General features: G+C 43.9%; 18 non-coding genes across 18 annotated transcripts; all 18 read left to right on the forward strand.

Annotated features, from left to right (window-relative positions):
• The first annotated feature begins 326 nt into the window (after positions 1-326).
• TRNAN-GUU (transfer RNA asparagine (anticodon GUU)) lies at positions 327-399 on the forward strand. Its single transcript has one exon. It is a non-coding gene; the product is annotated as a tRNA-Asn (tRNA).
• Positions 400-1,060: 661 nt separating this feature from the next.
• Positions 1,061-1,133, forward strand: TRNAN-GUU (transfer RNA asparagine (anticodon GUU)). The gene has a single exon. It is a non-coding gene; the product is annotated as a tRNA-Asn (tRNA).
• A 367-nt stretch (positions 1,134-1,500) lies between these two features.
• On the forward strand, positions 1,501-1,573 carry TRNAS-GCU (transfer RNA serine (anticodon GCU)). Its single transcript has one exon. It is a non-coding gene; the product is annotated as a tRNA-Ser (tRNA).
• Positions 1,574-2,819: 1,246 nt separating this feature from the next.
• TRNAS-GCU (transfer RNA serine (anticodon GCU)) lies at positions 2,820-2,892 on the forward strand. The gene has a single exon. It is a non-coding gene; the product is annotated as a tRNA-Ser (tRNA).
• A 221-nt stretch (positions 2,893-3,113) lies between these two features.
• On the forward strand, positions 3,114-3,186 carry TRNAN-GUU (transfer RNA asparagine (anticodon GUU)). The gene has a single exon. It is a non-coding gene; the product is annotated as a tRNA-Asn (tRNA).
• A 953-nt stretch (positions 3,187-4,139) lies between these two features.
• On the forward strand, positions 4,140-4,212 carry TRNAN-GUU (transfer RNA asparagine (anticodon GUU)). Its single transcript has one exon. It is a non-coding gene; the product is annotated as a tRNA-Asn (tRNA).
• A 367-nt stretch (positions 4,213-4,579) lies between these two features.
• Positions 4,580-4,652, forward strand: TRNAS-GCU (transfer RNA serine (anticodon GCU)). The gene has a single exon. It is a non-coding gene; the product is annotated as a tRNA-Ser (tRNA).
• A 1,980-nt stretch (positions 4,653-6,632) lies between these two features.
• Positions 6,633-6,705, forward strand: TRNAN-GUU (transfer RNA asparagine (anticodon GUU)). The gene has a single exon. It is a non-coding gene; the product is annotated as a tRNA-Asn (tRNA).
• A 2,420-nt stretch (positions 6,706-9,125) lies between these two features.
• On the forward strand, positions 9,126-9,198 carry TRNAN-GUU (transfer RNA asparagine (anticodon GUU)). The gene has a single exon. It is a non-coding gene; the product is annotated as a tRNA-Asn (tRNA).
• Positions 9,199-10,149: 951 nt separating this feature from the next.
• Positions 10,150-10,222, forward strand: TRNAS-GCU (transfer RNA serine (anticodon GCU)). The gene has a single exon. It is a non-coding gene; the product is annotated as a tRNA-Ser (tRNA).
• A 1,100-nt stretch (positions 10,223-11,322) lies between these two features.
• Positions 11,323-11,395, forward strand: TRNAS-GCU (transfer RNA serine (anticodon GCU)). The gene has a single exon. It is a non-coding gene; the product is annotated as a tRNA-Ser (tRNA).
• An 808-nt stretch (positions 11,396-12,203) lies between these two features.
• TRNAN-GUU (transfer RNA asparagine (anticodon GUU)) lies at positions 12,204-12,276 on the forward strand. The gene has a single exon. It is a non-coding gene; the product is annotated as a tRNA-Asn (tRNA).
• Positions 12,277-15,427: 3,151 nt separating this feature from the next.
• On the forward strand, positions 15,428-15,500 carry TRNAN-GUU (transfer RNA asparagine (anticodon GUU)). The gene has a single exon. It is a non-coding gene; the product is annotated as a tRNA-Asn (tRNA).
• Positions 15,501-16,159: 659 nt separating this feature from the next.
• On the forward strand, positions 16,160-16,232 carry TRNAN-GUU (transfer RNA asparagine (anticodon GUU)). The gene has a single exon. It is a non-coding gene; the product is annotated as a tRNA-Asn (tRNA).
• Positions 16,233-17,332: 1,100 nt separating this feature from the next.
• On the forward strand, positions 17,333-17,405 carry TRNAN-GUU (transfer RNA asparagine (anticodon GUU)). The gene has a single exon. It is a non-coding gene; the product is annotated as a tRNA-Asn (tRNA).
• Positions 17,406-18,065: 660 nt separating this feature from the next.
• Positions 18,066-18,138, forward strand: TRNAN-GUU (transfer RNA asparagine (anticodon GUU)). The gene has a single exon. It is a non-coding gene; the product is annotated as a tRNA-Asn (tRNA).
• A 2,274-nt stretch (positions 18,139-20,412) lies between these two features.
• Positions 20,413-20,485, forward strand: TRNAN-GUU (transfer RNA asparagine (anticodon GUU)). Its single transcript has one exon. It is a non-coding gene; the product is annotated as a tRNA-Asn (tRNA).
• A 221-nt stretch (positions 20,486-20,706) lies between these two features.
• TRNAN-GUU (transfer RNA asparagine (anticodon GUU)) lies at positions 20,707-20,779 on the forward strand. The gene has a single exon. It is a non-coding gene; the product is annotated as a tRNA-Asn (tRNA).
• Positions 20,780-25,450: the final 4,671 nt, after the last annotated feature.

A 25,450-nucleotide genomic window follows, 5' to 3' on the forward strand; every position in this document is an offset into this window, starting at 1 on the left:
TTAAAAATATCTGACGAACATTTAATTTTTGGGCTTCCGTGGCGCAATGGTTAGCGCGTTCAGCTCTTATTCAAAAGGTTTGTGGTTCGAGCCCATCCGGGAGCGGTGTTTTGAAGTCTCTGATATGACGTAAAAAGCCAGAGTTTTTCCACAATACCTGACGACCATTTCATTTCTGAGCTTCCTTGGCTCGAAGGTTAGCGCGTTCGGATGTTAACCAAAAGGTTGGTGGTTCGAGCCCACCCGGCTGCCGTGTTGTGAAGTCTCAAATGTAACGTAAAAAGCCAAAGTTTTTCCACAATACCTGACGACCGTTTAATTTTTGGGCTTCCGTGGCGCAATGGTTAGCGCGTTCGGCTGTTAACCGAAAGGTTGGTGGTTCGAGCCCACCCGGGAGCGGTGTTGTGAGATCTCAAACGTAATGTCAAATGCCAAAGTTTTTCCACAATACCTGACGACCATTTAATTTTTGAGCTTCCCTGGCGCAATGGTTAGCGCGTTCGGCTGTTAACCGAAAGGTTGGTGGTTCGAGCCCACCCGGGAGCGGTGTTGTGAAATCTCACATGTAACGTAAATATCCAAAGTTTTTCCACAATACCTGACGAACATTTAATCCTTGGGCTTCCGTTGCGCAATGGTTAACGCCGTCGGCTGTTAACCGAAAGGTTGGTGGTTCGAGCCCATCCGGGAGCGGTGTTGTGAGGTCTTAGATGTAACGTAAAATTCAGAGTTTTTTAAAAATATCTGACGAACATTTAATTTTTGGGCTTCCGTGGCGCAATGGTTAGCGCGTTCAGCTCTTATTCAAAAGGTTTGTGGTTCGAGCCCATCCGGGAGCGGTGTTTTGAAGTCTCTGATATGACGTAAAAAGCCAGAGTTTTTCCACAATACCTGACGACCATTTCATTTCTGAGCTTCCTTGGCTCGAAGGTTAGCGCGTTCGGATGTTAACCAAAAGGTTGGTGGTTCGAGCCCACCCGGCTGCCGTGTTGTGAAGTCTCAAATGTAACGTAAAAAGCCAAAGTTTTTCCACAATACCTGACGACCGTTTAATTTTTGGGCTTCCGTGGCGCAATGGTTAGCGCGTTCGGCTGTTAACCGAAAGGTTGGTGGTTCGAGCCCACCCGGGAGCGGTGTTGTGAGATCTCAAACGTAATGTCAAATGCCAAAGTTTTTCCACAATACCTGACGACCATTTAATTTTTGAGCTTCCCTGGCGCAATGGTTAGCGCGTTCGGCTGTTAACCGAAAGGTTGGTGGTTCGAGCCCACCCGGGAGCGGTGTTGTGAAATCTCACATGTAACGTAAAAATCCAAAGTTTTTCCACAATACCTGACGAACATTTAATCTTTGGGCTTCCGTTGCGCAATGGTTAACGCCGTCGGCTGTTAACCGAAAGGTTGGTGGTTCGAGCCCATCCGGGAGCGGTGTTGTGAGGTCTTAGATGTAACGTAAAATTCAGAGTTTTTTAAAAATAACTGACGAACATTTAATTTTTGGGCTTCCGTGGCGCAATGGTTAGCGCGTTCGGCTGCTAACCGAAAGTTTGGTGGTTCGAGCCCATCCGGGAGCGGTGTTGTGAAGTCTCAGATGTGACGTAAAAAGTCAAAGTTTTTCCACAATACCTGACGACCATTTCATTTCTGAGCTTCCTTGGCTCCATGGTTAGCGTGTTCGGATGTTAAGCTTAAGGTTGGTGGTTCGAGCCCACCCGGGAGCAGTGTTGTGAAGTCTCAAATGTAACGTAAAAAGCCAAAGTTTTTCCACAATACCTGACGACCATTTAATTTTTGGGCTTCCGTGGCTCAATGGTTAGCGCGTTCGGCTGTTAACTAATAGGTTGGTGGTTCGAGCCCACCCGGGAGCGGAGTTGTGAAATCTCACAGGTAACGTAAAAATCCAAAGTTTTTCCACAATACCTGACGAACATTTAATCTTTGGACTTCCGTTGCGCAATGGTTAACGCCGTCGGCTGTTAACCGAAAGGTTGGTGGTTCGAGCCCATCCGGGAGCGGTGTTGTGAGGTCTTAGATGTAACGTAAAATTCAGAGTTTTTTAAAAATATCTGACGAACATTTAATTTTTGGGCTTCCGTGGCGCAATGGTTAGCGCGTTCAGCTGTTATTCAAAATGTTTGTGGTTCGAGCCCATCCGGGAGCGGTGTTTTGAAGTCTCTGATGTGACGTAAAAAGTCAGAGTTTTTCCACAATACCTGACGACCATTTCATTTCTGAGCTTCCTTGGCTCGAAGGTTAGCGCGTTCGGATGTTAACCAAAAGGTTGGTGTTTCGAGCCCACCCGGCTGCCGTGTTGTGAAGTCTCAAATGTAACGTAAAAAGCCAAAGTTTTTCCACAATACCTGACGACCGTTTAATTTTTGAGCTTCCGTGGCGCAATGGTTAGCGCGTTCGGCTGTTAACCGAAAGGTTGGTGGTTCCAGCCCACCCGGGAGCGGTGTTGTGAGATCTCAAACGTAATGTCAAATGCCAAAGTTTTTCCACAATACCTGACGACCATTTAATTTTTGAGCTTCCGTGGCGCAATGGTTAGCGCGTTCGGCTGTTAACCGAAAGGTTGGTGGTTCGAGCCCACCCGGGACCGTGTTGTGAGGTCTTAGATGTAACGTAAAATTCAGAGTTTTTTAAAAATAACTGACGAACATTTAATTTTTGGGCTTCCTTGGCTCCATGGTTAGCGTGTTCGGATGTTAAGCTTAAGGTTGGTGGTTCGAGCCCATCCGGGAGCGGTGTTGTGAGGTCTTATATGTAACGTAAAATTCAGAGTTTTTTAAAAATAACTGACGAACATTTAATTTTTGGGCTTCCGTGGCGCAATGGTTAGCGCGTTCGGCTGCTAACCGAAAGTTTGGTGGTTCGAGCCCATCCGGGAGCGGTGTTGTGAAGTCTCAGATGTGACGTAAAAAGTCAAAGTTTTTCCACAATACCTGACGACCATTTCATTTCTGAGCTTCCTTGGCTCGAAGGTTAGCGCGTTCGGATGTTAACCAAAAGGTTGGTGTTTCGAGCCCACCCGGCTGCCGTGTTGTGAAGTCTCAAATGTAACGTAAAAAGCCAAAGTTTTTCCACAATACCTGACGACCGTTTAATTTTTGAGCTTCCGTGGCGCAATGGTTAGCGCGTTCGGCTGTTAACCGAAAGGTTGGTGGTTCGAGCCCACCCGGGAGCGGTGTTGTGAGATCTCAAACGTAATGTCAAATGCCAAAGTTTTTCCACAATACCTGACGACCATTTAATTTTTGAGCTTCCGTGGCGCAATGGTTAGCGCGTTCGGCTGTTAACCGAAAGGTTGGTGGTTCGAGCCCACCCGGGACCGTGTTGTGAGGTCTTAGATGTAACGTAAAATTCAGAGTTTTTTAAAAATAACTGACGAACATTTAATTTTTGGGCTTCCTTGGCTCCATGGTTAGCGTGTTCGGATGTTAAGCTTAAGGTTGGCGGTTCGAGCCCACCCGGGAGCAGTGTTGTGAAGTCTCAAATGTAACGTAAAAAGCCAAAGTTTTTCCACAATACCTGACGACCATTTAATTTTTGGGCTTCCGTGGCTCAATGGTTAGCGCGTTCGGCTGTTAACTAATAGGTTGGTTTTTCGAGCCAACCCGGGAGCGGAGTTGTGAAATCTCACACGTAACGTAAAAATCCAAAGTTTTTCCACAATACCTGACGAACATTTAATCTTAGGGCTTCCGTTGCGCAATGGTTAACGCCGTCGGCTGTTAACCGAAAGGTTGGTGGTTCGAGCCCATCCGGGAGCGGTGTTGTGAGGTCTTAGATGTAACGTAAAATTCAGAGTTTTTTAAAAATATCTGACGAACATTTAATTTTTGGGCTTCCGTGGCGCAATGGTTAGCGCGTTCAGCTCTTATTCAAAAGGTTTGTGGTTCGAGCCCATCCGGGAGCGGTGTTTTGAAGTCTCTGATATGACGTAAAAAGTCAGAGTTTTTCCACAATACCTGACGACCATTTCATTTCTGAGCTTCCTTGGCTCGAAGGTTAGCGCGTTTGGATGTTAACCAAAAGGTTGGTGGTTCGAGCCCACCCGGCTGCCGTGTTGTGAAGTCTCAAATGTAACGTAAAAAGCCAAAGTTTTTCCACAATACCTGACGACCGTTTAATTTTTGGGCTTCCGTGGCGCAATGGTTAGCGCGTTCGGCTGTTAACCGAAAGGTTGGTGGTTCGAGCCCACCCGGGAGCGGTGTTTTGAGATCTCAAACGTAATGTCAAATGCCAAAGTTTTTCCACAATACCTGACGACCATTTAATTTTTGAGCTTCCCTGGCGCAATGGTTAGCGCGTTCGGCTGTTAACCGAAAGGTTGGTGGTTCGAGCCCACCCGGGAGCGGTGTTGTGAAATCTCACATGTAACGTAAAAATCCAAAGTTTTTCCACAATACCTGACGAACATTTAATCTTTGGGCTTCCGTTGCGCAATGGTTAACGCCGTCGGCTGTTAACCGAAAGGTTGGTGGTTCGAGCCCATCCGGGAGCGGTGTTGTGAGGTCTTAGATGTAACGTAAAATTCAGAGTTTTTTAAAAATAACTGACGAACATTTAATTTTTGGGCTTCCGTGGCGCAATGGTTAGCGCGTTCGGCTGCTAACCGAAAGTTTGGTGGTTCGAGCCCATCCGGGAGCGGTGTTGTGAAGTCTCAGATGTGACGTAAAAAGTCAAAGTTTTTCCACAATACCTGACGACCATTTCATTTCTGAGCTTCCTTGGCTCCATGGTTAGCGTGTTCGGATGTTAAGCTTAAGGTTGGTGGTTCGAGCCCACCCGGGAGCAGTGTTGTGAAGTCTCAAATGTAACGTAAAAAGCCAAAGTTTTTCCACAATACCTGACGACCATTTAATTTTTGGGCTTCCGTGGCTCAATGGTTAGCGCGTTCGGCTGTTAACTAATAGGTTGGTGGTTCGAGCCCACCCGGGAGCGGAGTTGTGAAATCTCACAGGTAACGTAAAAATCCAAAGTTTTTCCACAATACCTGACGAACATTTAATCTTTGGACTTCCGTTGCGCAATGGTTAACGCCGTCGGCTGTTAACCGAAAGGTTGGTGGTTCGAGCCCATCCGGGAGCGGTGTTGTGAGGTCTTAGATGTAACGTAAAATTCAGAGTTTTTTAAAAATATCTGACGAACATTTAATTTTTGGGCTTCCGTGGCGCAATGGTTAGCGCGTTCAGCTGTTATTCAAAATGTTTGTGGTTCGAGCCCATCCGGGAGCGGTGTTTTGAAGTCTCTGATGTGACGTAAAAAGTCAGAGTTTTTCCACAATACCTGACGACCATTTCATTTCTGAGCTTCCTTGGCTCGAAGGTTAGCGCGTTCGGATGTTAACCAAAAGGTTGGTGTTTCGAGCCCACCCGGCTGCCGTGTTGTGAAGTCTCAAATGTAACGTAAAAAGCCAAAGTTTTTCCACAATACCTGACGACCGTTTAATTTTTGAGCTTCCGTGGCGCAATGGTTAGCGCGTTCGGCTGTTAACCGAAAGGTTGGTGGTTCCAGCCCACCCGGGAGCGGTGTTGTGAGATCTCAAACGTAATGTCAAATGCCAAAGTTTTTCCACAATACCTGACGACCATTTAATTTTTGAGCTTCCGTGGCGCAATGGTTAGCGCGTTCGGCTGTTAACCGAAAGGTTGGTGGTTCGAGCCCACCCGGGACCGTGTTGTGAGGTCTTAGATGTAACGTAAAATTCAGAGTTTTTTAAAAATAACTGACGAACATTTAATTTTTGGGCTTCCTTGGCTCCATGGTTAGCGTGTTCGGATGTTAAGCTTAAGGTTGGTGGTTCGAGCCCACCCGGGAGCAGTGTTGTGAAGTCTCAAATGTAACGTAAAAAGCCAAAGTTTCTCCACAATACCTGACGACCATTTAATTTTTGGGCTTCCGTGGCTCAATGGTTAGCGCGTTCGGCTGTTAACTAATAGGTTGGTGGTTCGAGCCCACCCGGGAGCGGAGTTGTGAAATCTCACAGGTAACGTAAAAATCCAAAGTTTTTCCACAATACCTGACGAACATTTAATCTTTGGGCTTCCGTTGCGCAATGGTTAACGCCGTCGGCTGTTAACCGAAAGGTTGGTGGTTCGAGCCCATCCGGGAGCGGTGTTGTGAGGTCTTAGATGTAACGTAAAATTCAGAGTTTTTTAAAAATACCTGACGAACATTTAATCTTTGGGCTTCCGTGGCTCAATGGTTAGCGCGGTCGGCTGTTAACCGAAAGGTTGGTGGTTCGAGCCCATCCGGGAGCGGTGTTGTGAGGTCTTAGATGTAACGTAAAATTCAGAGTTTTTTAAAAATAACTGACGAACATTTAATTTTTGGGCTTCCGTGGCGCAATGGTTAGCGCGTTCGGCTGTTAACCGAAAGGTTGGTGGTTCGAGCCCATCCGGGAGCGGTGTTGTGAAGTCTCAGATGTGACGTAAAAAGTCAAAGTTTTTCCACAATACCTGACGACCATTTCATTTCTGATCTTCCTTGGCTCCATGGTTAGCGTGTTCGGATGTTAAGCTTAAGGTTGGTGGTTCGAGCCCACCCGGGAGCAGTGTTGTGAAGTCTCAAATGTAACGTAAAAAGCCAAAGTTTTTCCACAATACCTGACGACCGTTTAATTTTTGAGCTTCCGTGGCGCAATGGTTAGCGCGTTCGGCTGTTAACCGAAAGGTTGGTGGTTCGAGCCCACCCGGGAGCGGTGTTGTGAAATCTCACATGTAACGTAAAAATCCAAATTTTTTCCACAATACCTGACGAACATTTAATCTTTGGACTTCCGTTGCGCAATGGTTAACGCCGTCGGCTGTTAACCGAAAGGTTGGTGGTTCGAGCCCATCCGGGAGCGGTGTTGTGAGGTCTTAGATGTAACGTAAAATTCAGAGTTTTTTAAAAATATCTGACGAACATTTAATTTTTGGGCTTCCGTGGCGCAATGGTTAGCGCGTTCAGCTGTTATTCAAAATGTTTGTGGTTCGAGCCCATCCGGGAGCGGTGTTTTGAAGTCTCTGATGTGACGTAAAAAGTCAGAGTTTTTCCACAATACCTGACGACCATTTCATTTCTGAGCTTCCTTGGCTCCATGGTTAGCGTGTTCGGATGTTAAGCTTAAGGTTGGTGGTTCGAGCCCACCCGGGAGCATTGTTGTGAAGTCTCAAATGTAACGTAAAAAGCCAAAGTTTTTCCACAATACCTGACGACCATTTAATTTTTGGGCTTCCGTGGCTCAATGGTTAGCGCGTTCGGCTGTTAACTAATAGGTTGGTGGTTCGAGCCCACCCGGGAGCGGAGTTGTGAAATCTCACAGGTAACGTAAAAATACAAAGTTTTTCCACAATACCTGACGAACATTTAATCTTTGGGCTTCCGTTGCGCAATGGTTAACGCCGTCGGCTGTTAACCGAAAGGTTGGTGGTTCGAGCCCATCCGAGAGCGGTGTTGTGAGGTCTTAGATGTAACGTAAAATTCAGAGTTTTTTAAAAATATCTGACGAACATTTAATTTTTGGGCTTCCGTGGCGAAATGGTTAGCGCGTTCAGCTGTTATTCAAAAGGTTTGTGGTTCGAGCCCATCCGGAAGCGGTGTTTTGAAGTCTCTGATGTGACGTAAAAAGTCAGAGTTTTTCCACAATACCTGACGACCATTTCATTTCTGAGCTTCCTTGGCTCGAAGGTTAGCGCGTTCGGATGTTAACCAAAAGGTTGGTGGTTCGAGCCCACCCGGCTGCCGTGTTGTGAAGTCTCAAATGTAACGTAAAAAGCCAAAGTTTTTCCACAATACCTGACGACCGTTTAATTTTTGAGCTTCCGTGGCGCAATGGTTAGCGCGTTCGGCTGTTAACCGTAAGGTTGGTGGTTCGAGCCCACCCGGGAGCGGTGTTGTGAGATCTCAAACGTAATGTCAAATGCCAAAGTTTTTCCACAATACCTGACGACCATTTAATTTTTGAGCTTCCGTGGCGCAATGGTTAGCGCGTTCGGCTGTTAAACGAAAGGTTGGTGGTTCGAGCCCACCCGGGAGCGGTGTTGTGAATTTTCACATGTAACGTAAAAATCCAAAGTTTTTCCACAATACCTGACGAACATTTAATCTTTGGGCTTCCGTTGCGCAATGGTTAACGCCGTCGGCTGTTAACCGAAAGGTTGGTGGTTCGAGCCCATCTGGGAGCGGTGTTGTGAGGTCTTAGATGTAACGTAAAATTCAGAGTTTTTTAAAAATAACTGACGAACATTTAATTTTTGGGCTTCCGTGGCGCAATGGTTAGCGCGTTCGGCTGTTAACCGAAAGGTTGGTGGTTCGAGCCCATCCGTGAGCGGTGTTGTGAGGTCTCAGATGTGACGTAAAATCAAAGTTTTTCCACAATACCTGACGACCATTTCATTTCTGAGCTTCCTTGGCTCCATGGTTAGCGTGTTCGGATGTTAAGCTTAAGGTTGGTGGTTCGAGCCCACCCGGGAGCAGTGTTGTGAAGTCTCAAATGTAACGTAAAAAGCCAAAGTTTTTCCACAATACCTGACGACCATTTAATTTTTGGGCTTCCGTGGCTCAATGGTTAGCGCGTTCGGCTGTTAACTAATAGGTTGGTGGTTCGAGCCAACCCGGGAGCGGAGTTGTGAAATCTCACAGGTAACGTAAAAATCCAAAGTTTTGCCACAATACCTGACGAACATTTAATCTTAGGGCTTCCGTTGCGCAATGGTTAACGCCGTCGGCTGTTAACCGAAAGGTTGGTGGTTCGAGCCCATCCGGGAGCGGTGTTGTGAGGTCTTAGATGTAACGTAAAATTCAGAGTTTTTTAAAAATATCTGACGAACATTTAATTTTTGGGCTTCCGTGGCGCAATGGTTAGCGCGTTCAGCTCTTATTCAAAAGGTTTGTGGTTCGAGCCCATCCGGGAGCGGTGTTTTGAAGTCTCTGATGTGACGTAAAAAGTCAGAGTTTTTCCACAATACCTGACGACCATTTCATTTCTGAGCTTCCTTGGCTCGAAGGTTAGCGCGTTCGGATGTTAACCAAAAGGTTGGTGGTTCGAGCCCACCCGGCTGCCGTGTTGTGAAGTCCCAAATGTAACGTGAAAAGCCAAAGTTTTTCCACAATACCTGACGACCGTTTAATTTTTGGGCTTCCGTGGCGCAATGGTTAGCGCGTTCGGCTGTTAACCGAAAGGTTGGTGGTTCGAGCCCACCCGGGAGCGGTGTTGTGAGATCTCAAACGTAATGTCAAATGCCAAAGTTTTTCCACAATACCTGACGACCATTTAATTTTTGAGCTTCCCTGGCGCAATGGTTAGCGCGTTCGGCTGTTAACCGAAAGGTTGGTGGTTCGAGCCCACCCGGGAGCGGTGTTGTGAAATCTCACATGTAACGTAAATATCCAAAGTTTTTCCACAATACCTGACGAACATTTAATCCTTGGGCTTCCGTTGCGCAATGGTTAACGCCGTCGGCTGTTAACCGAAAGGTTGGTGGTTCGAGCCCATCTGGGAGCGGTGTTGTGAGGTCTTAGATGTAACGTAAAATTCAGAGTTTTTTAAAAATAACTGACGAACATTTAATTTTTGGGCTTCCGTGGCGCAATGGTTAGCGCGTTCGGCTGTTAACCGAAAGGTTGGTGGTTCGAGCCCATCCGTGAGCGGTGTTGTGAGGTCTCAGATGTGACGTAAAATCAAAGTTTTTCCACAATACCTGACGACCATTTCATTTCTGAGCTTCCTTGGCTCCATGGTTAGCGTGTTCGGATGTTAAGCTTAAGGTTGGTGGTTCGAGCCCACCCGGGAGCAGTGTTGTGAAGTCTCAAATGTAACGTAAAAAGCCAAAGTTTTTCCACAATACCTGACGATCATTTAATTTTTGGGCTTCCGTGGCTCAATGGTTAGCGCGTTCGGCTGTTAACTAATAGGTTGGTGGTTCGAGCCAACCCGGGAGCGGAGTTGTGAAATCTCACAGGTAACGTAAAAATCCAAAGTTTTTCCACAATACCTGACGAACATTTAATCTTTGGGCTTCCGTTGCGCAATGGTTAACGCCGTCGGCTGTTAACCGAAAGGTTGGTGGTTCGAGCCCATCCGGGAGCGGTGTTGTGAGGTTTTGATGTAACGTAAAATTCAGAGTTTTTTAAAAATAACTGACGAACATTTAATTTTTGGGCTTCCGTGGCGCAATGGTTAGCGCGTTCGGCTGCTAACCGAAAGGTTGGTGGTTCGAGCCCATCCGGGAGCGGTGTTGTGAAGTCTCAGATGTGACGTAAAAAGTCAAAGTTTTTCCACAATACCTGACGACCATTTCATTTCTGAGCTTCCTTGGCTCCATAATTAGCGTGTTCGGATGTTAAGCTTAAGGTTGGTGGTTCGAGCCCACCCGGGAGCAGTGTTGTGAAGTCTCAAATGTAACGTAAAAAGCCAAAGTTTTTCCACAATACCTGACGACCATTTAATTTTTGGGCTTCCGTGGCTCAATGGTTAGCGCGTTCGGCTGTTAACTAATAGGTTGGTGGTTCGAGCCCACCCGGGAGCGGAGTTGTGAAATCTCACAGGTAACGTAAAAATCCAAAGTTTTTCCACAATACCTGACGAACATTTAATCTTTGGACTTCCGTTGCGCAATGGTTAACGCCGTCGGCTGTTAACCGAAAGGTTGGTGGTTCGAGCCCATCCGGGAGCGGTGTTGTGAGGTCTTAGATGTAACGTAAAATTCAGAGTTTTTTAAAAATATCTGACGAACATTTAATTTTTGGGCTTCCGTGGCGCAATGGTTAGCGCGTTCAGCTGTTATTCAAAAGGTTTGTGGTTCGAGCCCATCCGGGAGCGGTGTTTTGAAGTCTCGAATGTGACGTAAAAAGTCAGAGTTTTTCCACAATACCTGACGACCATTTCATTTCTGAGCTTCCTTGGCTCCATGGTTAGCGTGTTCGGATGTTAAGCTTAAGGTTGGTGGTTCGAGCCCACCCGGGAGCAGTGTTGTGAAGTCTCAAATGTAACGTAAAAAGCCAAAGTTTTTCCACAATACCTGACGATCATTTAATTTTTGGGCTTCCGTGGCTCAATGGTTAGCGCGTTCGGCTGTTAACTAATAGGTTGGTGGTTCGAGCCAACCCGGGAGCGGAGTTGTGAAATCTCACAGGTAACGTAAAAATCCAAAGTTTTTCCACAATACCTGACGAACATTTAATCTTTGGGCTTCCGTTGCGCAATGGTTAACGCCGTCGGCTGTTAACCGAAAGGTTGGTGGTTCGAGCCCATCCGGGAGCGGTGTTGTGAGGTTTTGATGTAACGTAAAATTCAGAGTTTTTTAAAAATAACTGACGAACATTTAATTTTTGGGCTTCCGTGGCGCAATGGTTAGCCCGTTCGGCTGCTAACCGAAAGGTTGGTGGTTCGAGCCCATCCGGGAGCGGTGTTGTGAAGTCTCAGATGTGACGTAAAAAGTCAAAGTTTTTCCACAATACCTGACGACCATTTCATTTCTGAGCTTCCTTGGCTCCATGGTTAGCGTGTTCGGATGTTAAGCTTAAGGTTGGTGGTTCGAGCCCACCCGGGAGCAGTGTTGTGAAGTCTCAAATGTAACGTAAAAAGCCAAAGTTTTTCCACAATACCTGACGACCATTTAATTTTTGGGCTTCCGTGGCTCAATGGTTAGCGCGTTCGGCTGTTAACTAATAGGTTGGTGGTTCGAGCCCACCCGGGAGCGGAGTTGTGAAATCTCACAGGTAACGTAAAAATCCAAAGTTTTTCCACAATACCTGACGAACATTTAATCTTTGGACTTCCGTTGCGCAATGGTTAACGCCGTCGGCTGTTAACCGAAAGGTTGGTGGTTCGAGCCCATCCGGGAGCGGTGTTGTGAGGTCTTAGATGTAACGTAAAATTCAGAGTTTTTTAAAAATATCTGACGAACATTTAATTTTTGGGCTTCCGTGGCGCAATGGTTAGCGCGTTCAGCTGTTATTCAAAAGGTTTGTGGTTCGAGCCCATCCGGGAGCGGTGTTTTGAAGTCTCTGATGTGACGTAAAAAGTCAGAGTTTTTCCACAATACCTGACGACCATTTCATTTCTGAGCTTCCTTGGCTCGAAGGTTAGCGCGTTCGGATGTTAACCAAAAGGTTGGTGGTTCGAGCCCACCCGGCTGCCGTGTTGTGAAGTCTCAAATGTAACGTAAAAAGCCAAAGTTTTTCCACAATACCTGACGACCGTTTAATTTTTGAGCTTCCGTGGCGCAATGGTTAGCGCGTTCGGCTGTTAACCGAAAGGTTGGTGGTTCGAGCCCACCCGGGAGCGGTGTTGTGAGATCTCAAACGTAATGTCAAATGCCAAAGTTTTTCCACAATACCTGACGACCATTTAATTTTTGAGCTTCCGTGGCGCAATGGTTAGCGCGTTCGGCTGTTAACCGAAAGGTTGGTGGTTCGAGCCCACCCGGGACCGTGTTGTGAGGTCTTAGATGTAACGTAAAATTCAGAGTTTTTTAAAAATAACTGACGAACATTTAATTTTTGGGCTTCCTTGGCTCCATGGTTAGCGTGTTCGGATGTTAAGCTTAAGGTTGGTGGTTCGAGCCCACCCGGGAGCAGTGTTGTGAAGTCTCAAATGTAACGTAGAAAGCCAAAGTTTCTCCACAATACCTGACGACCAATTAATTTTTGGGCTTCCGTGGCTCAATGGTTAGCGCGTTCGGCTGTTAACTAATAGGTTGGTGGTTCGAGCCCACCCGGGAGCGGAGTTGTGAAATCTCACAGGTAACGTAAAAATCCAAAGTTTTTCCACAATACCTGACGAACATTTAATCTTTGGGCTTCCGTTGCGCAATGGTTAACGCCGTCGGCTGTTAACCGAAAGGTTGGTGGTTCGAGCCCATCCGGGAGCGGTGTTGTGAGGTCTTAGATGTAACGTAAAATTCAGAGTTTTTTAAAAATACCTGACGAACATTTAATCTTTGGGCTTCCGTGGCGCAATGGTTAGCGCGTTCGGCTGTTAACTGAAAGGTTGGTGGTTCGAGACCATCCGGGAGCGGTGTTGTGAGGTCTCAGATGTGACGTAAAAAGTCAAAGTTTTTCCACAATACCTGACGACCATTTAATTTTTGAGCTTCCGTGGCGCAATGGTTAGCGTGTTCGGCTGTTAACCGAAAGGTTGGTGGTTCGAGCCCATCCGGGAGCGGTGTTGTGAGGTCTCAGATGTGACGTAAAAAGTCAAAGTTTTTCCACAATACCTGACGAACATTTAATATTTGGGCTTCCGTTGCGCAATGGTTAACGCCGTCGGCTGTTAACCGAAAGGTTGGTGTTTCGAGCCCATCCGGGACCGTGTTGTGAGGTCTTAGATGTAACGTAAAATTCAGAGTTTTTTAAAAATAACTGACGAACATTTAATTTTTGGGCTTCCTTGGCTCCATGGTTAGCGTGTTCGGATGTTAAGCTTAAGGTTGGTGGTTCGAGCCCACCCGGGAGCAGTGTTGTGAAGTCTCAAATGTAACGTAAAAAGCCAAAGTTTCTCCACAATACCTGACGACCATTTGATTTTTGGGCTTCCGTGGCTCAATGGTTAGCGCGTTCGGCTGTTAACTAATAGGTTGGTGGTTCGAGCCCACCCGGGAGCGGAGTTGTGAAATCTCACAGGTAACGTAAAAATCCAAAGTTTTTCCACAATACCTGACGAACATTTAATCTTTGGGCTTCCGTTGCGCAATGGTTAACGCCGTCGGCTGTTAACCGAAAGGTTGGTGGTTCGAGCCCATCCGGGAGCGGTGTTGTGAGGTCTTAGATGTAACGTAAAATTCAGAGTTTTTTAAAAATACCTGACGAACATTTAAACTTTGGGCTTCCGTGGCGCAATGGTTAGCGCGTTCGGCTGTTAACTGAAAGGTTGGTGGTTCGAGACCATCCGGGAGCGGTGTTGTGAGGTCTCAGATGTGACGTAAAAAGTCAAAGTTTTTCCACAATACCTGACGACCATTTAATTTTTGAGCTTCCGTGGCGCAATGGTTAGCGCGTTCGGCTGTTAACCGAAAGGTTGGTGGTTCGAGCCCATCCGGGAGCGGTGTTGTGAGGTCTCAGATGTGACGTAAAAAGTCAAAGTTTTTCCACAATACCTGACGAACATTTAATATTTGGGCTTCCGTTGCGCAATGGTTAACGCCGTCGGCTGTTAACCGAAAGGTTGGTGGTTCGAGCCCATCCGGGAGCGGTGTTGTGAGGTCTTAGATGTAACGTAAAATTCAGAGGTTTTTAAAAATAACTGACGAACATTTAGTTTTTGGGCTTCCTTGGCTCCATGGTTAGCGTGTTCGGATGTTAAGCTTAAGGTTGGTGGTTCGAGCCCACCCGGGAGCAGTGTTGTGAAGTCTCAAATGTAACGTAAAAAGCCAAAGTTTCTCCACAATACCTGACGACCATTTAATTTTTGGGCTTCCGTGGCTCAATGGTTAGCGCGTTCGGCTGTTAACTAATAGGTTGGTGGTTCGAGCCCACCCGGGAGCGGAGTTGTGAAATCTCACAGGTAACGTAAAAATCCAAAGTTTTTCCACAATACCTGACGAACATTTAATCTTTGGGCTTCCGTTGCGCAATGGTTAACGCCGTCGGCTGTTAACCGAAAGGTTGGTGGTTCGAGCCCATCCGGGAGCGGTGTTGTGAGGTCTTAGATGTAACGTAAAATTCAGAGTTTTTTAAAAATACCTGACGAACATTTAATCTTTGGGCTTCCGTGGCGCAATGGTTAGCGCGTTCGGCTGTTAACTGAAAGGTTGGTGGTTCGAGACCATCCGGGAGCGGTGTTGTGAGGTCTCAGATGTGACGTAAAAAGTCAAAGTTTTTCCACAATACCTGACGACCATTTAATTTTTGAGCTTCCGTGGCGCAATGGTTAGCGCGTTCGGCTGTTAACCGAAAGGTTGGTGGTTCGAGCCCATCCGGGAGCGGTGTTGTGAGGTCTCAGATGTGACGTAAAAAGTCAAAGTTTTTCCACAATACCTGACGAACATTTAATATTTGGGCTTCCGTTGCGCAATGGTTAACGCCGTCGGCTGTTAACCGAAAGGTTGGTGGTTCGAGCCCATCCGGGAGCGGTGTTGTGAGGTCTTAGATGTAACGTAAAATTCAGAGTTTTTTAAAAATAACTGACGAACATTTAATTTTTGGGCTTCCGTGGCGCAATGGTTAGCGCGTTCGGCTGTTAACCGAAAGGTTGGTGGTTCGAGCCCATCCGGGAGCGGTGTTGTGAGGTCTTAGATGTAACGTAAAATTCAGAGTTTTTTAAAAATACCTGACGAACATTTAATCTTTGGGCTTCTGTGGCGCAATGGTTAGCGCGTTCGGCTGTTAACCGAAAGGTTGGTGGTTCGAGCCCACCCGGGAGCGGTGTTGTGAGCTCTCACATGTAACGTAAAAAGCCAAAGTGTTTCCACAATACCCGACGACCATTTAATTTTTGGGCTTCCGTGGCGCAATGGTTAGCGCGTTCGGCTGTTAACCGAAAGGTTGGTGGTTCGAGCCCACCCGGGAGCGGAGTTGTGAAATCTCACAGGTAACGTAAAAATCCAAAGTTTTTCCACAATACCTGACGAACATTTAATCTTTGGGCTTCCGTTGCGCAATGGTTAACGCCGTCAGCTGTTAACCGAAAGGTTGGTGGTTCGAGCCCATCCGGGAGCGGTGTTGTGAGGTCTTAGATGTAACGTAAAATTCAGAGTTTTTTAAAAATACCTGACGAACATTTAATCTTTGGGCTTCCGTGGCGCAATGGTTAGCGCGTTCGGCTGTTAACTGAAAGGTTGGTGGTTCGAGACCATCCGGGAGCGGTGTTGTGAGGTCTCAGATGTGACGTAAAATTCAGAGTTTTTTAAAAATAACTGACGAACATTTAATTTTTGGGCTTCCGTGGCGCAATGGTTAGCGCGTTCGGCTGTTAACCGAAAGGTTGGTGGTTCGAGCCCATCCGGGAGCGGTGTTGTGAGGTCTAAGATGTAACGTAAAATTCAGAGTTTTTTAAAAATACCTGACGAACATTTAATCTTTGGGCTTCTGTGGCGCAATGGTTAGCGCGTTCGGCTGTTAACCGAAAGGTTGGTGGTTCGAGCCCACCCGGGAGCGGTGTTGTGAGCTCTCACATGTAACGTAAAAAGCCAAAGTGTTTCCACAATACCCGACGACCATTTAATTTTTGGGCTTCCGTGGCGCAATGGTTAGCGCGTTCGGCTGTTAACCGAAAGGTTGGTGGTTCGAGCCCACCCGGGAGCGGAGTTGTGAAATCTCACAGGTAACGTAAAAATCCAAAGTTTTTCCACAATACCTGACGAACATTTAATCTTTGGGCTTCCGTTGCGCAATGGTTAACGCCGTCGGCTGTTAACCGAAAGGTTGGTGGTTCGAGCCCATCAGGGAGCGGTGTTGTGAGGTCTTAGATGTAACGTAAAATTCAGAGTTTTTTAAAAATACCTGACGAACATTTAATCTTTGGGCTTCCGTGGCGCAATGGTTAGCGCGTTCGGCTGTTAACTGAAAGGTTGGTGGTTCGAGACCATCCGGGAGCGGTGTTGTGAGGTCTCAGATGTGACGTAAAAAGTCAAAGTTTTTCCACAATACCTGACGACCATTTAATTTTTGAGCTTCCGTGGCGCAATGGTTAGCGCGTTCGGATGTTAACCGAAAGGTTGGTGGTTCGAGCCCATCCGGGAGCGGTGTTGTGAGGTCTCAGATGTGACGTAAAAAGTCAAAGTTTTTCCACAATACCTGACGAACATTTAATATTTGGGCTTCCGTTGCGCAATGGTTAACGCCGTCGGCTGTTAACCGAAAGGTTGGTGGTTCGAGCCCATCCGGGAGCGGTGTTGTGAGGTCTTAGATGTAACGTAAAATTCAGAGTTTTTTAAAAATAACTGACGAACATTTAATTTTTGGGCTTCCGTGGCGCAATGGTTAGCGCGTTCGGCTGTTAACCGAAAGGTTGGTGGTTCGAGCCCATCCGGGAGCGGTGTTGTGAGGTCTTAGATGTAACGTAAAATTCAGAGTTTTTTAAAAATACCTGACGAACATTTAATCTTTGGGCTTCTGTGGCGCAATGGTTAGCGCGTTCGGCTGTTAACCGAAAGGTTGGTGGTTCGAGCCCACCCGGGAGCGGTGTTGTGAGCTCTCACATGTAACGTAAAAAGCCAAAGTGTTTCCACAATACCCGACGACCATTTAATTTTTGGGCTTCCGTGGCGCAATGGTTAGCGCGTTCGGCTGTTAACCGAAAGGTTGGTGGTTCGACCCCACCCGGGAGCGGTGTTGTGAGCTCTGACATGTAACGTAAAAAGCCAAAGTGTTTCCACAATACCCGACGACCATTTATTTTTTGGGCTTCCGTGGCGCAATGGTTAGCGCGTTCGGCTGTTAACCGAAAGGTTGGTGGTTCGAGCCCACCCGGGAGCGGTGTTGTGAAATCTCACATGTAACGTAAAAATCCAAAGTTTTTCCACAATACCTGACGAACTTTAATCTTTGGGCTTCCGTTGCGCAATGGTTAACGCCGTCGGCTGTTAACCGAAAGGTTGGTGGTTCGAGCCCATCCGGGAGCGGTGTTGTGAGGTCTTAGATGTAACGTAAAATTCAGAGTTTTTTAAAAATAAGTGACGAACATTTAATTTTTGGGCTTCCGTGGCGCAATGGTTAGCGCGTTCGGCTGTTAACCGAAAGGTTGGTGGTTCGAGCCCATCCGGGAGCGGTGTTGTGAGGTCTTAGATGTAACGTAAAATTCAGAGTTTTTTAAAAATACCTGACGTACATTTAATCTTTGGGCTTCTGTGGCGCAATGGTTAGCGCATTCGGCTGTTAACCGAAAGGTTGGTGGTTCGAGCCCACCCGGGAGCGGTGTTGTGAGCTCTCACATGTAACTTAAAAAGCCAAAGTTTTTCCACAATACCTGACGAACATTTAATCTTTTGGGCTTCCGTTGCGCAATGGTTAACGCCGTCGGATGTTAACCAAAAGGTTGGTGGTTCGACCCCACCCGGCTGCCGTGTTGTGAAGTCTCAAATGTAACGAAAAAAGCCAAAGTTTTTCCACAATACCTGACGACCGTTTAATTTTTGAGCTTCCGTGGCGCAATGGTTAGCGCGTTCGGCTGTTAACCGAAAGGTTGGTGGTTCGAGCCCACCCGGGAGCGGTGTTGTGAGATCTCAAACGTAATGTCAAATGCCAAAGTTTTTCCACAATACCTGACGACCATTTAATTTTTGAGCTTCCGTGGCGCAATGGTTAGCGCGTTCGGCTGTTAACCGAAAGGTTGGTGGTTCGAGCCCATCCGGGAGCGGTGTTGTGAGGTCTTAGATGTAACGTAAAATTCAGAGTTTTTTAAAAATACCTGACGAACATTTAATCTTTGGGCTTCTGTGGCGCAATGGTTAGCGCGTTCGGCTGTTAACCGAAAGGTTGGTGGTTCGAGCCCACCCGGGAGCGGTGTTGTGAGCTCTCACATGTAACGTAAAAAGCCAAAGTGTTTCCACAATACCCGACGACCATTTAATTTTTGGGCTTCCGTGGCGCAATGGTTAGCGCGATCGGCTGTTAACCGAAAGGTTGGTGGTTCGACCCCACCCGGGAGCGGTGTTGTGAGCTCTCACATGTAACGTAAAAAGCCAAAGTGTTTCCACAATACCCGACGACCATTTAATTTTTGGGCTTCCGTGGCGCAATGGTTAGCGCGTTCGGCTGTTAACCGAAAGGTTGGTGGTTCGAGCCCATCCGTGAGCGGTGTTGTGAGGTCTCAGATGTGACGTAAAAAGTCAAAGTTTTTCCACAATACCTGACGAACATTTAATCTTTGGGCTTCCGTTGCGCAATGGTTAACGCCGTCGGCTGTTAACCGAAAGGTTGGTGGTTCGAGCCCATCCGGGAGCGGTGTTGTGAGGTCTTAGATGTAACGTAAAATTCAGAGTTTTTTAAAAATAACTGACGAACATTTAATTTTTGGGCTTCCGTGGCGCATTGGTTAGAGCGTTCAGCTGTTAACCGAAAGGTTGGTGGTTCGAGCCCACCCGGGAGCGGTGTTGTGAGCTCTCACATGTAACTTAAAAAGCCAAAGTTTTTCCACAATACCTGACGAACATTTAATCTTTTGGGCTTCCGTTGCGCAATGGTTAACGCCGTCGGATGTTAACCAAAAGGTTGGTGGTTCGACCCCACCCGGCTGCCGTGTTGTGAAGTCTCAAATGTAACGTAAAAAGCCAAAGTTTTTCCACAATACCTGACGACCGTTTAATTTTTGAGCTTCCGTGGCGCAATGGTTAGCGCGTTCGGCTGTTAACCGAAAGGTTGGTAGTTCGAGCCCACCCGGGAGCGGTGTTGTGAGATCTCAAACGTAATGTCAAATGCCAAAGTTTTTCCACAATACCTGACGACCATTTAATTTTTGAGCTTCCGTGGCGCAATGGTTAGCGCGTTCGGCTGTTAACCGAAAGGTTGGTGGTTCGAGCCCACCCGGGACCGTGTTGTGAGGTCTTAGATGTAACGTAAAATTCAGAGTTTTTTAAAAATAACTGACGAACATTTAATTTTTGGGCTTCCTTGGCTCCATGGTTAGCGTGTTCGGATGTTAAGCTTAAGGTTGGTGGTTCGAGCCCACCCGGGAGCAGTGTTGTGAAGTCTCAAATGTAACGTAAAAAGCCAAAGTTTTTCCACAATACCTGACGACCATTTAATTTTTGGGCTTCCGTGGCTCAATGGTTAGCGCGTTCGGCTGTTAACTAATAGGTTGGTGGTTCGAGCCCACCCGGGAGCGGAGTTGTGAAATCTCACAGGTAACGTAAAAATCCAAAGTTTTTCCACAATACCTGACGAACATTTAATCTTTGGGCTTCCGTTGCGCAATGGTTAACGCCGTCGGCTGTTAACCGAAAGGTTGGTGGTTCGAGCCCATCCGGGAGCGGTGTTGTGAGGTCTTAGATGTAACGTAAAATTCAGAGTTTTTTAAAAATACCTGACGAACATTTAATCTTTGGGCTTCCGTGGCGCAATGGTTAGCGCGTTCGGCTGTTAACTGAAAGGTTGGTGGTTCGAGACCATCCGGGAGCGGTGTTGTGAGGTCTCAGATGTGACGTAAAAAGTCAAAGTTTTTCCACAATACCTGACGACCATTTAATTTTTGAGCTTCCGTGGCGCAATGGTTAGCGCGTTCGGCTGTTAACCGAAAGGTTGGTGGTTCGAGCCCATCCGGGAGCGGTGTTGTGAGGTCTCAGATGTGACGTAAAAAGTCAAAGTTTTTCCACAATACCTGACGAACATTTAATCTTTGGGCTTCCGTTGCGCAATGGTTAACGCCGTCGGCTGTTAACCGAAAGGTTGGTGGTTCGAGCCCATCCGGGAGCGGTGTTGTGAGGTCTTAGATGTAACGTAAAATTCAGAGTTTTTTAAAAATAACTGACGAACATTTAATTTTTGGGCTTCCGTGGCGCAATGGTTAGCGCGTTCGGCTGTTAACCGAAAGGTTGGTGGTTCGAGCCCACCCGGGAGCGGTGTTGTGAGCTCTCACATGTAACGTAAAAAGCCAAAGTGTTTCCACAAAACCCGACGACCATTTAATTTTTGGGCTTCCGTGGCGCAATGGTTAGCGCGTTCGGCTGTTAACCGAAAGGTTGGTGGTTCGACCCCACCCGGGAGCGGTGTTGTGAGCTCTGACATGTAACGTAAAAAGCCAAAGTGTTTCCACAATACCCGACGACCATTTAATTTTTGGGCTTCCGTGGCGCAATGGTTAGCGCGTTCGGCTGTTAACCGAAAGGTTGGTGGTTCGAGCCCACCCGGGAGCGGTGTTGTGAAATCTCACATGTAACGTAAAAATCCAAAGTTTTTCCACAATACCTGACGAACATTTAATCTTTGGGCTTCCGTTGCGCAATGGTTAACGCCGTCGGCTGTTAACCGAAAGGTTGGTGGTTCGAGCCCATCCGGGAGCGGTGTTGTGAGGTCTTAGATGTAACGTAAAATTCAGAGTTTTTTAAAAATACCTGACGAACATTTAATCTTTGGGCTTCTGTGGCGCAATGGTTAGCGCGTTCGGCTGTTAACCGAAAGGTTGGTGGTTCGAGCCCACCCGGGAGCGGTGTTGTGAAATCTCACATGTAACGTAAAAATCCAAAGTTTTTCCACAATACCTGACGAACATTTAATCTTTGGGCTTCCGTTGCGCAATGGTTAACGCCGTCGGCTGTTAACCGAAAGGTTGGTGGTTCGAGCCCATCCGGGAGCGGTGTTGTGAGGTCTTAGATGTAACGTAAAATTCAGAGTTTTTTAAAAATAACTGACGAACATTTAATTTTTGGGCTTCCGTGGCGCAATGGTAAGCGCGTTCGGCTGTTAACCGAAAGGTTGGTGGTTCGAGCCCATCCGGGAGCGGTGTTGTGAGGTCTTAGATGTAACGTAAAATTCAGAGTTTTTTAAAAATACCTGACGAACATTTAATCTTTGGGCTTCTGTGGCGCAATGGTTAGCGCGTTCGGCTGTTAACCGAAAGGTTGGTGGTTCGAGCCCACCCGGGAGCGGTGTTGTGAGCTCTCACATGTAACGTAAAAAGCCAAAGTGTTTCCACAATACCCGACGATTTCTAGTGAAAACTGAATTTTAACAGTTTTTTGAATGAATATCGTTACATTTGCTTGAATTAAAGCAAAAAGTACAAAAACTATGGTTTCAGTAATTATATTTGAAAATAGTGAAAAAATTCTCAAAATGTGCTTCTCTGGTCGAGAAACGTCGATTTTGAAAATGTTATTAAAAATCGAGGTACATTTTTATTTATTGATCAATCGAGATGAAATCACTTTTAATGAGTATTTTATAGGTAATTAAGCTGATTTCGGTCATAAAGATGTCCAGAAAATAATGCATTAAAAAGTGTACCGAAAAAATCGCATGTTTTTTTTCTTCAGGATACAAAATCCGTGACAACGATTTCTTATTGAAAATCGAATTTGAACAGTTTTTTGAATGAATATCGTTACATTTGCTTGAATTAAAGCAAAAAGTACAAAAATAATGGTTTCATTGGTTATATTTGAAAATAGTGAAAACATTCTCAAAATGTGCTTCTCTGGTCGAGAAACGTCGATTTTGAAAATGTTATTAAAAATCGAGGTACATTTTTTTTTATTGATCAATCGAGATGAAATCACTTTTAATGAGTATTTTATAAGTATTTAAGCTAAATTCGATCAAAAATTTGTCCAGAAAAAAATGCATTCAAAAGTGTATCGAAAAAATCGCATGTTTTTTTTTCTTCAAGATACAAAATCCGTGAACACGATTTCTAAGTGAAAATTGAATTTTAACAGTTTTTTGAATGAATATCGTTACATTTGCTTGAATTAAAGCAAAAAGTACAAAAACTATGGTTTCAGTAATTATATTTGAAAATAGTGAAAAAATTCTCAAACTGTGCTTCTCTGGTCGAGAAACGTCGATTTTGAAAATGTTATTAAAAATCGAGGTACATTTTTATTTATTGATCAATCGAGATGAAATCACTTTTAATGAGTATTTTATAAGTATTTAAGCTAAATTCGGTCAAAAATTTGTCCAGAAAAAAATGCATTCAAAAGTGTATCGAAAAAATCGCATGTTTTTTTTCTTCAAGATACAAAATCCGTGAACACGATTTCTAAGTGAAAATTGAATTTTAACAGTTTTTTGAATGAATATCGTTACATTTGCTTGAATTAAAGCAAAAAGTACAAAAACTATGGTTTCAGTAATTATATTTGAAAATAGTGAAAAAATTCTCAAAATGTGCTTCTCTGGTCGAGAAACGTCGATTTTGAAAATGTTATTAAAAATCGAGGTACATTTTTATTTATTGATCAATCGAGATGAAATCACTTTTAATGAGTATTTTATAGGTAATTAAGCAGAATTGGGTCATAAATATGTCCAGAAAATAATGCATTAAAAAGTGTACCGAAAAAATCGCATGTTTTTTTTCTTCAGGATACAAAATCCGTGACAACGATTTCTTATTGAAAATTGAATTTGAACAGTTTTTTTAATGAATATCGTTACATTTGCTTGAATTAAAGCAAAAAGTACAAAAATAATGGTTTCATTGGTTATATTTGAAAATAGTGAAAAAATTCTCAAAATGTGCTTCTCTGGTCGAGAAACGTCGATTTTGAAAATGTTATTAAAAATCGAGGTACATTTTTATTTATTGATCAATCGAGATGAAATCACTTTAAATGAGTATTTTATAAGTATTTAAGCTAAATTCGGTCAAAAATTTGTCCAGAAAAAGATGCATTCAAAAGTGTATCGAAAAAATCGCATGTTTTTTTTCTTCAAGATACAAAATCCGTGAACACGATTTCTAAGTGAAAATTGAATTTTAACAGTTTTTTGAATGAATATCGTTACATTTGCTTGAATTAAAGCAAAAAGTACAAAAACTATGGTTTCAGTAATTATATTTGAAAATAGTGAAAAAATTCTCAAAATGTGCTTCTCTGGTCGAGAAACGTCGATTTTGAAAATGTTATTAAAAATCGAGGTACATTTTTATTTATTGATCAATCGAGATGAAATCACTTTTAATGAGTATTTTATAGGTAATTAAGCTGAATTCGGTCATAAAGATGTCCAGAAAATAATGCATTAAAAAGTGTACCGAAAAAATCGCATGTTTTTTTTCTTCAGGATACAAAATCCGTGACAACGATTTCTTATTGAAAATTGAATTTGAACAGTTTTTTGAATGAATATCGTTACATTTGCTTGAATTAAAGCAAAAAGTACAAAAATAATGGTTTCATTGGTTATATTTGAAAATAGTGAAAACATTCTCAAAATGTGCTTCTCTGGTCGAGAAACGTCGATTTTGAAAATGTTATTAAAAATCGAGGTACATTTTTATTTATTGATCAATCGAGATGAAATCACTTTTAATGAGTATTTTATAAGTATTTAAGCTAAATTCGGTCAAACATTTGTCCAGAAAAAAATGCTTTCAGAAGTGTATCGAAAAAATCGCATGTTTTTTTTCTTCAAGATACAAAATCCGTGACAACGATTTCTTATTGAAAATTGAATTTGAACAGCTTTTTGAATGAATATCGTTACATTTGCTTGAATTAAAGCAAAAAGTACAAAAATAATGGTTTCAGTGATTATATTTGAAAATAGTGAAAAAATTCTCAAAATGTGCTTCTCTGGTCGAGAAACGTCGATTTTGAAAATATTATTAAAAATCGAGGTACATTTTTATTTATTGATCAATCGAGATGAAATCACTTTTAATGAGTATTTTATAGGTAATTAAGCAGAATTGGGTCATAAATATGTCCAGAAAATAATGCATTAAAAAGTGTACCGAAAAAATCGCATGTTTTTTTTCTTCAGGATACAAAATCCGTGACAACGATTTCTTATTGAAAATTGAATTTGAACAGTTTTTTGAATGAATATCGTTACATTTGCTTGAATTAAAGCAAAAAGTACAAAAACTATGGTTTCAGTAATTATATTTGAAAATAGTGAAAAAATTCTCAAAATGTGCTTCTCTGGTCGAGAAACGTCGATTTTGAAAATGTTATTAAAAAATCGAGGTACATTTTTATTTATTGATCAATCGAGATGAAATCACTTTTAATGAGTATTTTATAGGTAATTAAGCTGAATTCGGTCATAAAGATGTCCAGAAAATAATGCATTAAAAAGTGTACCGAAAAAATCGCATGTTTTTTTTCTTCAGGATACAAAATCCGTGACAACGATTTCTTATTGAAAATTGAATTTGAACAGTTTTTTGAATGAATATCGTTACATTTGCTTGAATTAAAGCAAAAAGTACAAAAATAATGGTTTCATTGGTTATATTTGAAAATAGTGAAAACATTCTCAAAATGTGCTTCTCTGGTCGAGAAACGTCGATTTTGAAAATGTTATTAAAAATCGAGGTACATTTTTATTTATTGATCAATCGAGATGAAATCACTTTTAATGAGTATTTTATAAGTATTTAAGCTAAATTCGGTCAAACATTTGTCCAGAAAAAAATGCATTCAAAAGTGTATCGAAAAAATCGCATGTTTTTTTTCTTCAAGATACAAAATCCGTGAACACGATTTCTAAGTGAAAATTGAATTTTAACAGTTTTTTGAATGAATATCGTTACATTTGCTTGAATTAAAGCAAAAAGTACAAAAACTATGGTTTCAGTAATTATATTTGAAAATAGTGAAAAAATTCTCAAAATGTGCTTCTCTGGTCGAGAAACGTCGATTTTGAAAATGTTATTAAAAATCGAGGTACATTTTTATTTATTGATCAATCGAGATGAAATCACTTTTAATGAGTATTTTATAGGTAATTAAGCTGAATTCGGTCATAAAGATGTCCAGAAAATAATGCATTAAAAAGTGTACCGAAAAAATCGCATGTTTTTTTTCTTCAGGATACAAAATCCGTGACAACGATTTCTTATTGAAAATTGA

The sequence above is a fragment of the Phalangium opilio genome, unplaced genomic scaffold (assembly GCF_054372755.1).
Source record: "Phalangium opilio isolate 3A_F unplaced genomic scaffold, DU_Popi_V2 ptg000352l_1, whole genome shotgun sequence".
NCBI classification, from domain to species: Eukaryota; Metazoa; Arthropoda; class Arachnida; order Opiliones; family Phalangiidae; genus Phalangium; species Phalangium opilio.